We start from the raw sequence: 13,018 nt of genomic DNA on the forward strand, positions 1-13,018 counted from the left end.
TACTAACCACTATACGATCACGGCACGTTTCCTCAGCTCCATCTGTAAGCTGTGGTGATCAGCTGTGACCACACCATTGTAAAGATGTCGACTTGAAAAGTTCGAGAGCTCATGAAGAAGCTTTATCAACATTTTCCTTCAGACCGGATTTGAACCAGCGACCTAAGTATGTCTTTTGAGCTGCCTCTACAGTCCTCCGCTCTACCAACTGAGCTATCAAAGGGCGGGCAATGTCAGAAGCACTTAGTACTTTGTGCATTGTGATCTTGAGTGCAACGTTTAATTTTTTCTATTTGATCTTGTTCCAAACATAGATGCCTAAGTATTTTGGGTGAACGTTCAAAGTACATTTCCCCATCTCTACACACAAGAGGATCTCATCTTCTGACTAGAAATATGGCCAACCTTTCTATTGTTGCTGTCAACTCACTGGGCATTGGAGTTGTTTTGTCCCCCAAAAGAAGTTAGACAAATCACCAATTACTTGAGGTTTCAGTAGTTGCTAAACAACTCTATTCCAACAGCTTGTTCCTGTTTTATGACTTCTTTTGAGCTTTTGCATAGCTGTCTTTGTTTTTCTTGTCATATTAGCAAAGTTTCCTCTGAAAGAAACGACATTTAAGACGGAATGTAAAGGAACATTTGCCGTGACCCGGATTCGAACCGGGGTTGCTGCGGCCACAACGCAGAGTACTAACCACTATACGATCACGGCACGTTTCCTCAGCTACATCTGTGATGATCAGCTGCGGCCACACAATTGTAAAGATATCGACTTGAAAAGTTCGGAGCTCATCAAAAAACTACATCAACATTTTCCTTCGAGCCAGATTTGAACCAGTGACCTAAGGATGTCTTTTGAGCTGCCTCTACAGTCCTCCGCTCTACCAACTGAGCTATCGAAGGGTGGTCAATGCTGGAAGCAATTAGTACTTAGTGCATTGTGTTTTTTAGTGCAACGTTTAATTTTTTTCTATTTGATCTTGTTCAAAACATAGATACCTAAGTATTTTGGGTGAACGTTCAAAGTACATTTCCCCATCTCTACACACAAGAGGATCTCATCTTCTGACTAGAAATATGGCCAACCTTTCTATTGTTGCTGTCAACTCACTGGGCATTGGAGTTGTTTTTACCCCCAAAAGAAGTTAGACAAATCACCAATTACTTGAGGTTTCATTAGTTGCTAAACAACTCTATTCCAACAGCTTGTTCCTGTTTTATGACTTCTTTTGAGCTTTTGGATACCTGTCTTTGTTTTTCTTGTCATCTTAGCAAAGTTTCCTCTGAAAGAAACAATATTTAAGACGGAATGTAAAGGAACATTTGCCGTGACCCGGATTCTAACTGGGGTTGCTGCAGCCACAACGCAGAGTACTAACCACTATACGATCATGGCACTCTTCCTCAGCTCCATCTGTAAGCTGTGATGATCAGCTGTGACCACACCATAGTTAAGATGACGACTTGAAAAGTGCGAGAGCTCATCAAAAATCTACATCACCAATTTCCTTCGAGCCGGATTTGAACCAGCGACCTAAGGATGTCTTTTGAGCTGCCTCTACAGTCCTCCGCTCTACCAACTGAGCTATCGAAGGGTGGTCAATACTGGAAGCAATTAGTACTTTGTGCATTGTGTTTTTTAGTGCAACGTTTAATTTTTTTCTATTTGATCTTGTTCCAAACATAGATGCCTAAGTATTTTGGGTGAACGTTCAAAGTACATTTCCCCATCTCTACACACAAGAGGATCTCATCTTCTGACTAGAAATATGGCCAACCTTTCTATTGTTGCTGTCAACTCACTGGGCATTGGAGTTGTTTTTTCCCCCAAAAGAAGTTAAACAAATCACCAATTACTTCAGGTTTCAGTAGTTGCTTAACAACTCTATTCCAACAGCTTGTTCCTATTTTATGACTTCTTTTGAGCTTTTGCATAGCTGTCTTTGTTTTTCTTGTCATCTTAGCAAAGTTTCCTCGGAAAGAAACGTTATTTAAGACAGACTGTAAAGGAACATTTGCCGTGACCCGGATTCGAACCGGGGTTGCTGCGGCCACAACGCAGAGTACTAACCACTATACGATCGCGGCACGTTTCCGCAGCTCCATTTGTAAGCTGTGGTGATCAGCTGTGACCACACCATTGTAAAGATGTCGAATTGAAAAGTTAGAGAGCTCATGAAGAAGCTTTATCAACATTTTCCTTCGAGCCGGATTTGAACCAGCGACCTAAGGATTCTTTTGAGCTACCTCTACAGTCCTCCGCTCTACCAACTGAGCTATCGAAGGGTGGGCAATGTCAGAAGCACTTAGTACTTTGCGCATTGTGATCTTTAGTGCAACGTTTAATTTTTTCTATTTGATCTTGTTCCAAACATAGATGCCTAAGTATTTTGGGTGAACGTTCAAAGTACATTTCCCCATCTCTACACACAAGAGGATCTCATCTTCTGACTAGAAATATGGCCAACCTTTCTATTGTTGCTGTCAACTCACTGGGCATTGGAGTTGTTTTTTCCCCCAAAAGAAGTTAGACAAATCACCAATTACTTGAGGTTTCAGTAGTTGCTAAAAAAACTCCATTCCAACAGCTTGTTCCTGTTTTATGACTTCTTTTGAGCTTTTGCATAGCTGTCTTTGTTATTCTTGTCATCTTAGCAAAGTTTCCTCGGAAAGAAACGTTATTTAAGACAGACTGTAAAGGAACATTTGCCGTGACCCGGATTCGAACTGGGGTTGCTGCGGCCACAACGCAGAGTACTAACCACTATACGATCACAGCACGTTTCCTCAGCTCCATCTGTAAGCTGTGGTGATCAGCTGTGACCACACCATTGTAAAGATGTCGACTTGAAAAGTGCGAGAGCTCATGAAGAAGCTTTATCAACATTTTCCTTTGAGCCAGATTTGAACCAGCGACCTAAGGATGTCTTTTGAGCTGCCTCTACAGTCCTCCGCTCTACCAACTGAGCTATCGAAGGGTGATCAATGCTGGAAGCAATTAGTACTTTGTGCATTGTGTTTTTTAGTGCAACATTTAATTTTTTTCTATTTGATCTTGTTCCTAACATAGATACCTAAGTATTTTGGGTGAACGTTCAAAGTACATTTCCCCATCTCTACACACAAGAGGATCTCATCTTCTGACTAGAAATATGGCCAACCTTTCTATTGTTGCTGTCAACTCACTGGGCATTGGAGTTGTTTTTACCCCCAAAAGAAGTTAGACAAATCACCAATTACTTGAGGTTTCATTAGTTGCTTAACAACTCTATTCCAACAGCTTGTTCCTGTTTTATGACTTCTTTTGAGCTTTTGCATACCTGTCTTTGTTTTTCTTGTCATCTTAGCAAAGTTTCCTCTGAAAGAAACAATATTTAAGACGGAATGTAAAGGAACATTTGCCGTGACCCGGATTCGAACTGGGATTGCTGCAGCCACAACGCAGAGTACTAACCACTATACGATCATGGCACTCTTCCTCAGCTCCATCTGTAAGCTGTAATGATCAGCTGTGACCACACCATTGTAAAGATGACGACTTGAAAAGTGCGAGAGCTCATCAAAAGTCTACATCACCAATTTCCTTCGAGCCGGATTTGAACCAGCGACCTAAGGATGTCTTTTGAGCTGCCTCTACAGTCCTCCGCTCTACCAACTGAGCTATCGAAGGGTGGTCAATACTGGAAGCAATTAGTACTTTGTGCATTGTGTTTTTTAGTGCAACGTTTAATTTTTTTCTATTTGATCTTGTTCCAAACATAGATGCCTAAGTATTTTGGGTGAACGTTCAAAGTACATTTCCCCATCTCTACACACAAGAGGATCTCATCTTCTGACTAGAAATATGGCCAACCTTTCTATTGTTGCTGTCAACTCACTGGGCATTGGAGTTGTTTTTTCCCCCAAAAGAAGTTAGACAAATCACCAATAACTTCAGGTTTCAGTAGTTGCTTAACAACTCTATTCCAACAGCTTGTTCCTATTTTATGACTTCTTTTGAGCTTTTGCATAGCTGTCTTTGTTTTTCTTGTCATCTTAGCAAAGTTTCCTCGGAAAGAAACGTTATTTTAGACAGACTGTAAAGGAACATTTGCCGTGACCCGGATTCGAACCGGGGTTGCTGGGGCCACAACGCAGAGTACTAACCACTATACAATCACGGCACATTTCCACAGCCCCATCTGTAAGCTGTGGTGATCAACTGTGACCACACCATTGTAAAGATGTCGACTTGAAAAGTTCGAGAGCTCATGAAGAAGCTTTATCAACATTTTCCTGCGAGCCAGATTTGAACCAGCGACCTAAGGATGTCTTTTGAGCTGCCTCTACAGTCCTCCGCTCTACCACCTGAGCTATCAAAGGGTGGGCAATGTCAGAAGCACTTAGTACTTTGCGCATTGTGATCTTGAGTGCAACGTTAAATTTTTTCTATTTGATCTTGTTCCAAACATAGATGCCTAAGTATTTTGGGTGAACGTTCGAAGTACATTTCCCCATCTCTACACACAAGAGGATCTCATCTTCTGACTAGAAATATGGCCAACCTTTCTATTGTTGCTTTCAACTCACTGGGCATTGGAGTTGTTTTTTCCCCCAAAAGAAGTTAGACAAATCACCAATTACTTGAGGTTTCAGTAGTTGCTAAACAACTCTATTCCAACAGCTTGTTCCTGTTTTATGACTTCTTTTGAGCTTTTGCATACCTGTCTTTGTTTTTCTTGTCATATTAGCAAAGTTTCCTCTGAAAGAAACAATATTTAAGACGGAATGTAAAGGAACATTTGCCGTGACCCGGATTCGAACTGGGGTTGCTGCAGCCACAACGCAGAGTACTAACCACTATACGATCATGGCACTCTTCCTCAGCTCCATTTGTAAGCTGTGATGATCAGCTGTGACCACACCATTGTAAAGATGACGACTTGAAAAGTGCGAGAGCTCATCAAAAATCCACATCACCAATTTCCTTCGAGCCAGATTTGAACCAGCGACCTAAGAATGTCTTTTGAGCTGCCTCTACAGTCCTCCGCTCTACCAACTGAGCTATCGAAGGGTGGTCAATGCTGGAAGCAATTAGTACTTTGTGCATTGTGTTTTTTAGTGCAACGTTTAATTTTTTTCTATTTGATCTTGTTCCAAACATAGATGCCTAAGTATTTTGGGTGAACGTTCAAAGTACATTTCCCCATCTCTACACACAAGAGGATCTCATCTTCTGACTAGAAATATGGCCAACCTTTCTATTGTTGCTGTCAACTCACTGGGCATTGGAGTTGTTTTTCCCCCAAAAGAAGTTAGACAAATCACCAATTACTTGAGGTTTCAGTAGTTGCTAAATAACTCTATTCCAACAGCTTGTTCCTGTTTTATGACTTCTTTTGAGCTTTTGCATAGCTGTCTTTGTTTTTCTTGTCATCTTAGCAAAGTTTCCTCGGAAAGAAACGTTATTTAAGACAGACTGTAAAGGAACATTTGCCGTGACCCGGATTCGAACTGGGGTTGCTGCGGCCACAACGCAGAGTACTAACCACTATACGATCACGGCACGTTTCCTCAGCTCCATCTGTAAGCTGTGGTGATCAGCTGTGACTGATCAGCTGTGACCACACCATTGTAAAGATGTCGACTTGAAAAGTGCGAGAGCTCATGAAGAAGCTTTATCAACATTTTCCTTTGAGCCAGATTTGAACCAGCGACCTAAGGATGTCTTTTGAGCTGCCTCTACAGTCCTCCGCTCTTCCAACTGAGCTATCGATGGGTGGGCAATGTCAGAAGCACTTAGTACTTTGTTCATTGTGATCTTGAGTGCAACGTTTAATTTTTTCTATTTGATCTTGTTCCAAACATAGATGCCTAAGTATTTTGGGTGAACGTTCAAAGTACATTTCCCCATCTCTACACACAAGAGGATCTCATCTTCTGACTAGAAATATGGCCAACCTTTCTATTGTTGCTGTCAACTCACTGGGCATTGGAGTTGTTTTTTCCCCCCAAAGGAAGTTAGACAAATCACCAATTACTTGAGGTTTCAGTAGTTGCTTAACAACTCCATTCCAACAGCTTGTTCCTGTTTTATGACTTCTTTTGAGCGTTTGCACAGCTGTCTTTGTTTTTCTTGTCATCTTAGCAAAGTTTCCTCTGAAAGAAACAATATTTAAGACGGAATGTAAAGGAACATTTGCAGTGACCCAGATTCGAACTGGGGTTGCTGCAGCTACAACGCAGAGTACTAACCACTATACGATCAAGGCACTCTTCCTCAGCTCCATCTGTAAGCTGTGATGATCAGCTGTGACCACACCATTGTAAAGATGACCACTTGAAAACTGCGAGAGCTCATTAAGAAGCTTTATCAACATTTTCCTTCGAACCGGATTTAAACCAGCGACCTAAGGATGTCTCTTGAGCTGCCTCTACAGTCCTCCGCTCTACCAACTGAGCTATCGAAGGGTGGTCAATGCTGGAAGCAATTAGTACTTTGTGCATTGTGTTTTTTAGTGCAACGTTTAATTTTTTTCTATTTGATCTTGTTCCAAACATAGATGCCTAAGTATTTTGGGTGAACGTTCAAAGTACATTTCCCCATCTCTACACACAAGAGGATCTCATCTTCTGACTAGAAATATGGCCAACCTTTCTATTGTTGCTGTCAACTCACTGGGCATTGGAGTTGTTTTTTCCCCCAAAAGAAGTTAGACAAATGACCAACTACCATAAATCCTCTAATACAGGCCGGTATTCAATTAAAGGCCGGGTCTCCAATTTTGGCCGGTGTCGGAGTCAGCGGAGCCGGATGGAATGTGGAAACAAGCAAGTACGAGCGTCCCAGCGGCAGGGTTATAGTCCCCAAATTAACCAGCAGGAGGAAGTAGGGGTTCACGCAAAACTTTATTAGGCTTTTTCTTCAATCTTTGTAACACTTCAGACACGATCCTCTATCACGCTCCTGCCACACAGAGTCACGGTGTCAGTTAACCATGCTAATTCAACCCGCTCCACAGAACACACATCACCTTCCCTGTGGCTTACATAACACTCACACAACACGCAAATCAGCACATAGGAACTAGCAGAACGATAGGAAACACATATAACACAATACCCAGAATGCACCTGGCTTACAACCCCAGCCAGGTCATTACACTATCAAGTTCAAAGAGAACGTGCTGATTATGCTGCAGAACACTCTGGAGAGCAGCAGTAGGGGGTGTATGAACTACAGTAATCCCTCGTTTATCGCGGTAGATGCGTTCCAGACCTGGCCGCGATAGGTGAAAATCCGCGAAGTAGGGACTCCCAGCATGCCCCTCGCGGGGATTCCCTCCACGTCGCACCTACGTCACAAACCGCGGCTATAAACGGAAGTCGCCTTTACAGCTCAGTCATCCTTTCTTCAGATTCATGATCAGAGTTTCCAACCTACCAATCAATCCAACGAACTATCAGCTCATAGTAAGTTATCTTACTTACTTCTGGAAAGCCCGGCATTTCCGTGTTACTTCGTTGACGCTCGAACGCTCGGGGGTTTCCTAGAGCAGCCGGCGTTTCACCGACGCTATCACTTCCGCGTCTGTGAAACCACGCTCCCTATTGAATTATCGTATGATCACATTCTCTGTGATCAGCAACGCTCTGTGCCAGACCGTAGGTACTAACACGCGATCGTTCATGTCAGTTCATTTCCTTTAATGTTTTCTGTCTTTTATTTGCGCCTGATGCGTTTCGCTGCATGCTGTGGAGCGGGGCGCTGCGGGCATCACCTTGTCCTCCGACCCACTGATCACTGATACGGCCGCCAAACAGCGAGCGCTCCGCTGTTTTTGCGGTCGGTAGATCTTTTAGAACTGCAGTTCAAAGGTAACTCATAAGGTGAATATATATGAACCCAGGCAGCAGTTTTTCTTTAGGATTGAGAGGAGATGCAGGAAGATAATAAACAGACAGGACAGAAAAATAGTCAAATAAAAACAAGTTAGTTTTTGTACCTGCTGTTGCAACATACAGACACCATTGAAGGTAATCAGAAGTAAGGAACAGAAAATGAAATAATTATTTTAATGTTTAGAGCAGCAGGAACTCCGAGAGGCTGCAGGCACATCAGTGAGTTTGCGGCTGCTGCGCAGGGGGAGGGGGGAGAGGACTGAAGCAGGAACTACCGTTGTTAAAAGAAATGTGTTTAACTTTGAAAATGTGGGCACAATTTTAATTGTCAAAAACTCCAGCAAACCATTAGTTCATTTTGCTCAAATAGAAATAGAGGCCTGCCTCTAATACTGGCCCTCCTTCCAATAAAGGCCTGGAGCTTGATGAGCTTGAGTCAAATACAAGCCCGGGCCTGTATTAGAGGATTTACGGTACTTGAGGTTTCAGTAGTTGCTAAACAACTCTATTCCAACAGCTTGTTCCTGTTTTATGACTTCTTTTGAGCTTTTGCATAGCTGTCTTTGTTTTTCTTGTCATCTTTGCAAAGTGTCCTCGGAAAGAAACGTTATTTAAGACAGAGTGTAAAGGAACATTTGCCGTGACTAGAATTCGAACCGGGGTTGCTGGGGCCACAATGCAGAGTACTAACCACTATACGATCACGGCACATTTCCTCAGCCCCATCTGTAAGCTGTGGTGATCAGCTGTGACCACACCATTGTAAAGATGTCGACTTGAAAAGTTCGAGAGCTCATGAAGAAGCTTTATCAACATTTTCCTTCGAGCCGGATTTGAACCAGCGACCTAAGGATGTCTTTTGAGCTGCCTCTACAGTCCTCCGCTCTACCAACTGAGCTATCGAAGGGTGTGCAATGTCAGAAGCACTTAGTACTTTGCGCATTGTGATCTTGAGTGCAACGTTTAATTTTTTTCTATTTGATCTTGTTCCAAACATAGATGCCTAAGTATTTTGGGTGAACGTTCAAAGTACATTTCCCCATCTCTACACACAAGAGGATCTCATCTTCTGACTAGAAATATGGCCAACCTTTCTATTGTTGCTGTCAACTCACTGGGCATTGGAGTTGTTTTTTCCCCCCAAAGGGAGTTAGAGAAATCACCAATTACTTGAGGTTTCAGTAGTTGCTTAACAACTCCATTCCAACAGCTTGTTCATGTTTTATGACTTCTTTTGAGCTTTTGCATACCTGTCTTTGTTTTTCTTGTCATCTTAGCAAAGTTTTCTCTGAAAGAAACAATATTTAAGACGGAATGTAAAGGAACATTTGCCGTGACCCGGAATCAAACTGGGGTTGCTGCAACCACAATGCAGAGTACTAACCACTAAACGATCATGGCACTCTTCCTCAGCTCCATCTGTAAGCTGTGATGATCAGCTGTGACCACACCATTGTAAAGATGACGACTTGAAAAGTGCGAGAGCTCATCAAAAATGTACATCACCAATTTCCTTCGAGCCGGATTTGAACCAGCGACCTAAGGATGTCTTTTGAGCTGCCTCTACAATCCTCCGCTCTACCAACTGAGCTATCGAAGGATAGTCAATGCTGGAAGCAATTAGTACTTTGTGCATTGTGTTTTTTAGTGCAACGTTTAATTTTTTTCTATTTGATCTTGTTCCAAACATAGATGCCTAAGTATTTTGGGTGAACGTTCAAAGTACATTTCCCCATCTCTACACACAAGAGGATCTCATCTTCTGACTAGAAATATGGCCAACCTTTCTATTGTTGCTGTCAACTCACTGGGCATTGGAGTTGTTTTTCCCCCAAAAGAAGTTAGACAAATCACCAATTACTTGAGGTTTCAGTAGTTGCTAAACAACTCTATTCCAACAGCTTGTTCCTGTTTTATGACTTCTTTTGAGCTTTTGCATGGCTGTCTTTGTTTTTCTTGTCATCTTAGCAAAGTTTCCTCGGAAAGAAACGTTATTTAAGACAGACTGTAAAGGAACATTTGCCGTGACACGGATTCGAACCGGGGTTGCTGCGGCCACATCGCAGAGTACTAACCACTATACGATCACGGCACTTTTCCTCAGCTCCATCTGTGAGCTGTGGTGATCAGCTGTGACCACACCATTGTAAAGATGTCGACTTGAAAAGTGCGAGAGCTCATGAAGAAGCTTTATCAACATTTTCCTTCGAGCCGGATTTGAACCAGCGACATGAGGATGTGTTTTGAGCTGCCTCTACAGTCCTCCGCTCTACCAACTGAGCTATCGAAGGGTGGTCAATGCTGGAAGCAATTAGTACTTTGTGCATTGTGTTTTTTAGTGCAACGTTTAATTTTTTTCTATTTGATCTTGTTCCAAACATAGATGCCTAAGTATTTTGGGTGAACGTTCAAAGTACATTTCCCCATCTCTACACACAAGAGGATCTCATCTTCTGACTAGAAATATGGCCAACCTTTCTATTGTTGCTGTCAACTCACTGGGCATTGGAGTTGTTTTTTCCCCCAAAAGAAGTTAGACAAATCACCAAATACTTGAGGTTTCAGTAATTGCTAAACAACTCTATTCCAACAGCTTGTTCCTGTTTTATGACTTCTTTTGAGCTTTTGCATAGCTGTCTTTGTTTTTTTTTTTGTCATCTTAGCAAAGTTTCTTCGGAAAGAAACGTTATTTAAGACAGACTGTAAAGGAACATTTGCCGTGACCCGGATTCGAACCGGGGTTGCTGCGGCCACAACGCAGAGTACTAACCACTATACGATAACGGCACGTTTCCTCAGCTCCATCTGTAAGCTGTGGTGATCAGCTGTGACCACACCATTGTAAAGATGTCGACTTGAAAAGTTCGAGAGCTCATGAAGAAGCTTTATCAACATTTTCCTTCAGACCGGATTTGAACCAGCGACCTAAGGATGTCTCTTGAGCTGCCTCTACAGTCCTCCGCTCTACCAACTGAGCTATCGAAGGGCGGGCAATGTCAGAAGCACTTAGTACTTTGTGCATTGTGATCTTGAGTGCAACGTTTAATTTTTTCTATTTGATCTTGTTCCAAACATAGATGCCTAAGTATTTTGGGTGAACGTTCAAAGTACATTTCCCCATCTCTACACACAAGAGGATCTCATCTTCTGACTAGAAATATGGCCAACCTTTCTATTGTTGCTGTCAACTCACTGGGCATTGGAGTTGTTTTTTCCCCCAAAAGAAGTTAGACAAATCACCAATTACTTGAGGTTTCAGTAGTTGCTAAACAACTCTATTCCAACAGCTTGTTCCTGTTTTATGACTTCTTTTGAGCTTTTGCATAGCTGTCTTTGTTTTTTTTTGTTATATTAGCAAAGTTTCCTCTGAAAGAAACGACATTTAAGACGGAATGTAAAGGAACATTTGCCGTGACACGGATTCGAACCGGGGTTGCTGCGGCCACATCGCAGAGTACTAACCACTATACGATCACGGCACGTTTCCTCAGCTCCATCTGTGAGCTGTGGTGATCAGCTGTGACCACACCATTGTAAAGATGTCGACTTGAAAAGTGCGAGAGCTCATGAAGAAGCTTTATCAACATTTTCCTTCGAGCCGGATTTGAACCAGCGACATGAGGATGTGTTTTGAGCTGCCTCTACAGTCCTCCGCTCTACCAACTGAGCTATCGAAGGGTGGTCAATGCTGGAAGCAATTAGTACTTTGTGCATTGTGTTTTTTAGTGCAACGTTTAATTTTTTTCTATTTGATCTTGTTCCAAACATAGATGCCTAAGTATTTTGGGTGAACGTTCAAAGTACATTTCCCCATCTCTACACACAAGAGGATCTCATCTTCTGACTAGAAATATGGCCAACCTTTCTATTGTTGCTGTCAACTCACTGGGCATTGGAGTTGTTTTTTCCCCCAAAAGAAGTTAGACAAATCACCAAATACTTGAGGTTTCAGTAATTGCTAAACAACTCTATTCCAACAGCTTGTTCCTGTTTTATGACTTCTTTTGAGCTTTTGCATAGCTGTCTTTGTTTTTTTTTTTGTCATCTTAGCAAAGTTTCTTCGGAAAGAAACGTTATTTAAGACAGACTGTAAAGGAACATTTGCCGTGACCCGGATTCGAACCGGGGTTGCTGCGGCCACAACGCAGAGTACTAACCACTATACGATAACGGTACGTTTCCTCAGCTCCATCTGTAAGCTGTGGTGATCAGCTGTGACCACACCATTGTAAAGATGTCGACTTGAAAAGTTCGAGAGCTCATGAAGAAGCTTTATCAACATTTTCCTTCAGACCGGATTTGAACCAGCGACCTAAGGATGTCTCTTGAGCTGCCTCTACAGTCCTCCGCTCTACCAACTGAGCTATCGAAGGGCGGGCAATGTCAGAAGCACTTAGTACTTTGTGCATTGTGATCTTGAGTGCAACGTTTAATTTTTTCTATTTGATCTTGTTCCAAACATAGATGCCTAAGTATTTTGGGTGAACGTTCAAAGTACATTTCCCCATCTCTACACACAAGAGGATCTCATCTTCTGACTAGAAATATGGCCAACCTTTCTATTGTTGCTGTCAACTCACTGGGCATTGGAGTTGTTTTTTCCCCCAAAAGAAGTTAGACAAATCACCAATTACTTGAGGTTTCAGTAGTTGCTAAACAACTCTATTCCAACAGCTTGTTCCTGTTTTATGACTTCTTTTGAGCTTTTGCATAGCTGTCTTTGTTTTTTTTTTGTTATATTAGCAAAGTTTCCTCTGAAAGAAACGACATTTAAGACAGAATGTAAAGGAACATTTGCCGTGTCCCGGATTCGAACCGGGGTTGCTGCAGCCACAACGCAGAGTACTAACCACTATACAATCACTGCACGTTTCCTCAGCTCCATCTGTGATGCTCAGCTGCGGCCACACAATTGTAAAGATATCGACTTGAAAAGTGCGTGAGCTCATCAAAAAACTACTTCAACATTATCTTCGAGCCAGATTTGAACCAGCGACCTAAGGATGTCTTTTGAGCTGCCTCTACAGTCCTCCGCTCTACCAACTGAGCTATCGAAGGGTGGTCAATGCTGGAAGCAATTAGTACTTTGTGCATTGTGTTTTTTAGTGCAACGTTTAATTTTTTTCTATTTGAT

General features: G+C 42.2%; 8 non-coding genes across 8 annotated transcripts; all 8 read right to left on the reverse strand.

The window, feature by feature from the left end:
* Window positions 1–643: 643 nt before the first annotated feature.
* On the reverse strand, window positions 644–715 carry trnah-gug (transfer RNA histidin (anticodon GUG)). The gene has a single exon. It is a non-coding gene; the product is annotated as a tRNA-His (tRNA).
* A 794-nt stretch (window positions 716–1,509) lies between these two features.
* On the reverse strand, window positions 1,510–1,598 carry trnay-gua (transfer RNA tyrosine (anticodon GUA)). The gene is given in 2 exon segments: window positions 1,510–1,545; window positions 1,562–1,598. It is a non-coding gene; the product is annotated as a tRNA-Tyr (tRNA).
* A 603-nt stretch (window positions 1,599–2,201) lies between these two features.
* Window positions 2,202–2,289, reverse strand: trnay-gua (transfer RNA tyrosine (anticodon GUA)). Its single transcript is given in 2 exon segments — window positions 2,202–2,237; window positions 2,253–2,289. It is a non-coding gene; the product is annotated as a tRNA-Tyr (tRNA).
* A 1,295-nt stretch (window positions 2,290–3,584) lies between these two features.
* trnay-gua (transfer RNA tyrosine (anticodon GUA)) lies at window positions 3,585–3,673 on the reverse strand. Its single transcript is given in 2 exon segments — window positions 3,585–3,620; window positions 3,637–3,673. It is a non-coding gene; the product is annotated as a tRNA-Tyr (tRNA).
* A 5,029-nt stretch (window positions 3,674–8,702) lies between these two features.
* On the reverse strand, window positions 8,703–8,791 carry trnay-gua (transfer RNA tyrosine (anticodon GUA)). Its single transcript is given in 2 exon segments — window positions 8,703–8,738; window positions 8,755–8,791. It is a non-coding gene; the product is annotated as a tRNA-Tyr (tRNA).
* A 604-nt stretch (window positions 8,792–9,395) lies between these two features.
* trnay-gua (transfer RNA tyrosine (anticodon GUA)) lies at window positions 9,396–9,484 on the reverse strand. Its single transcript is given in 2 exon segments — window positions 9,396–9,431; window positions 9,448–9,484. It is a non-coding gene; the product is annotated as a tRNA-Tyr (tRNA).
* Window positions 9,485–10,086: 602 nt separating this feature from the next.
* Window positions 10,087–10,175, reverse strand: trnay-gua (transfer RNA tyrosine (anticodon GUA)). The gene is given in 2 exon segments: window positions 10,087–10,122; window positions 10,139–10,175. It is a non-coding gene; the product is annotated as a tRNA-Tyr (tRNA).
* Window positions 10,176–11,473: 1,298 nt separating this feature from the next.
* On the reverse strand, window positions 11,474–11,562 carry trnay-gua (transfer RNA tyrosine (anticodon GUA)). Its single transcript is given in 2 exon segments — window positions 11,474–11,509; window positions 11,526–11,562. It is a non-coding gene; the product is annotated as a tRNA-Tyr (tRNA).
* Window positions 11,563–13,018: the final 1,456 nt, after the last annotated feature.

This window comes from Nothobranchius furzeri, chromosome 10 (assembly GCF_043380555.1).
Source record: "Nothobranchius furzeri strain GRZ-AD chromosome 10, NfurGRZ-RIMD1, whole genome shotgun sequence".
Classification (NCBI taxonomy): domain Eukaryota; kingdom Metazoa; phylum Chordata; class Actinopteri; order Cyprinodontiformes; family Nothobranchiidae; genus Nothobranchius; species Nothobranchius furzeri.